The sequence below is a fragment of the Schistocerca serialis genome, chromosome 2 (assembly GCF_023864345.2).
Source record: "Schistocerca serialis cubense isolate TAMUIC-IGC-003099 chromosome 2, iqSchSeri2.2, whole genome shotgun sequence".
NCBI classification, from domain to species: domain Eukaryota; kingdom Metazoa; phylum Arthropoda; class Insecta; order Orthoptera; family Acrididae; genus Schistocerca; species Schistocerca serialis.
Window position 1 is genome coordinate 391,177,201 of NC_064639.1, and position 2,821 is coordinate 391,180,021.

Sequence of the window (2,821 nt, forward strand, 5' to 3'; positions counted from 1 at the left end):
TGCTTAACACTCGAATAGCCTTTAGTACAATGATTTGCATAAATTTAAAAACTTCACACCTGTATCTCAGATATTATATTTTTATAAAACATATTGCGTGAAATGTCTCATTTGATGTGTTAAGCAAATAGAGCAAACTGAGAAGTCCTTATTCACAAGGTCGCCAGTTATGATCTATTAGATCAATAGCATATAATTTCATACATATAGGGAGATCTGGAATATATATGTGGAACTACTACGTTTCAGTCTGTTTCCGATACATTTCGGTGTGAGTAAATAATTTTCTGACCGCACTGATGATTTATAAGTTGTTCTCTTTCTTTTGTAAGGCATCTATTGACTCAAAAATTGATACATTCTTCCGTATTCTAATCGTACAGAATGTTAACAGTCGATGACGTCAGATATCACGGGTCACCCTTGTGGTAGGTTAGTCCACTACTTCGTCACTCAGTATGTGTTTCGTGCCTTACCTCCCTATCTTTACTCCCATCGTCGGTTATCGAGAAGAATCTGGTGGTGGTGGTGGTGGTGGTGGTGGTTAGTGTTTAACGTCCCGTCGACAACGAGGTCATTAGAGACGGAGCGCAAGCTCGGGTTAGGGAACGATTGGGAAGGAAATCGGCCGTGCCCTTTCAAAGGAACCATCCCGGCATTTACCTGAAACGATTTAGGGAAATCACGGAAAACCTAAATCAGGATGGCAGGAGACGGGATTGAACCGTCGTCCTCCCGAATGCGAGTCCAGTGTGCTAACCACTGCGCCACCTCGCTCGGTATCGAGAAGAATGTATCTTTTGTTATGGAGCATCCTAACTCATGTGTTCTACAACTTTTCAACTATGCTGCGACTGCTACAATTAATTACTTGTGTGGTTTTCGGTTTTCTGTATTAGTTATTGATCACCATTAACCCTTCCTAAAATTATACCACTGCTTTCTGATGCGTCTCTTTGGGTTGTAATGACGCGAGGTGCAGCGCTAGTGGCTGTGGATTTTAAGGCTGGACCATGGAAAATACATTGGCAACAGTATTCATTGTTGCATACACTGAACGTACTTTAAATGAGATTTCAATTAAAAACAAACTTTCCAGTTGATTAGGAAACAGATTTAAAGTGTAAATATTTTTTTATCTCCAAGACGATGAAATTTTGACCACAGACACCGAACCTCAAAATACACTCCTGGAAATTGAAATAAGAACACCGTGAATTCATTGTCCCAGGAAGGGGAAACTTTATTGACACATTCCTGGGGTCAGATACATCACATGATCACACTGACAGAACCACAGGCACATAGACACAGGCAACAGAGCATGCACAATGTCGGCACTAGTACAGTGTATATCCACCTTTCGCAGCAATGCAGGCTGCTATTCTCCCATGGAGACGATCGTAGAGATGCTGGATGTAGTCCTGTGGAACGGCTTGCCATGCCATTTCCACCTGGCGCCTCAGATGGACCAGCGTTCGTGCTGGACGTGCAGACCGCGTGAGACGACGCTTCATCCAGTCCCAAAAATGCTCAATGGGGGACAGATCCGGAGATCTTGCTGGCCAGGGTAGTTGACTTACACCTTCTAGAGCACGTTGGGTGGCACGGGATACATGCGGACGTGCATTGTCCTGTTGGAACAGCAAGTTCCCTTGCCGGTCTAGGAATGGTAGAACGATGGGTTCGATGACGGTTTGGATGTACCGTGCACTATTCAGTGTCCCGTCGACGATCACCAGTGGTGTACGGCCAGTGTAGGAGATCGCTCCCCACACCATGATGCCGGGTGTTGGCCCTGTGTGCCTCGGTCGTATGCAGTCCTGATTGTGGCGCTCACCTGCGCGGCGCCAAACACGCATACAACCATCATTGGCACCAAGGCAGAAGCGACTCTCATCGCTGAAGACGACACGTCTCCATTCGTCCCTCCATTCCCGCCTGTCGCGACACCACTGGAGGCGGGCTGCACGATGTTGGGGCGTGAGCGGAAGACGGCCTAACGGTGTGCGGGACCGTAGCCCAGATTCATGGAGACGGTTGCGAATGGTCCTCGCCGATACCCCAGGAGCAACAGTGTCCCTAATTTGCTGGGAAGTGGCGGTGCGGTCCCCTACGGCACTGCGTAGGATCCTACGGTCTTGGCGTGTATCCGTGCGTCGCTGCGGTCCGGTCCCAGGTCGACGGGCACGTGCACCTTCCGCCGACCACTGGCGACAACATCGATGTACTGTGGAGACCTCACGCCCCACGTGTTGAGCAATTCGGCGGTACGTCCACCCGGCCTCCCGCATGCCCACTATACGCCCTCGCTCAAAGTCCGTCAACTGCACATACGGTTCACGTCCACGCTGTCGCGGCATGCTACCAGTGTTAAAGACTTTGATGGAGCTCCGTATGCCACGGCAAACTGGCTGACACTGACGCGGCGGTGCACAAATGCTGCGCAGGTAGCGCCATTCGACGGCCAACACCGCGGTTCCTGGTGTGTCCGCTGTGCCGTGCGTGTGATCATTGCTTGTACAGCCCTCTCGCAGTGTCCGGAGCAAGTGTGGTGGGTCTGACACACCGGTGTCAATGTGTTCTTTTTTCCATTTCCAGGAGTGTAGTTAATAACAAGGAACTTAGCCAGCCCTTTTAAATAGTGAAATGTTATCCCAACAGTAAATAGTGATTTTATCCCACAGCAATAAATGACAAGCCTTATTCACAACATTAGATTTTTAAATAGTTAAAATTTTATCCCAGAACAGTAATGATGATAAAGCTGCACATAAACAACGGGGCTCAAATAATTGTCAAATAATTAAGGATCACGCCC

General features: G+C 48.2%; 1 non-coding gene across 1 annotated transcript; it reads right to left on the reverse strand.

Moving 5' to 3' along the window:
- Nucleotides 1-704: 704 nt before the first annotated feature.
- Nucleotides 705-777, reverse strand: Trnaa-cgc (transfer RNA alanine (anticodon CGC)). The gene has a single exon. It is a non-coding gene; the product is annotated as a tRNA-Ala (tRNA).
- Nucleotides 778-2,821: the final 2,044 nt, after the last annotated feature.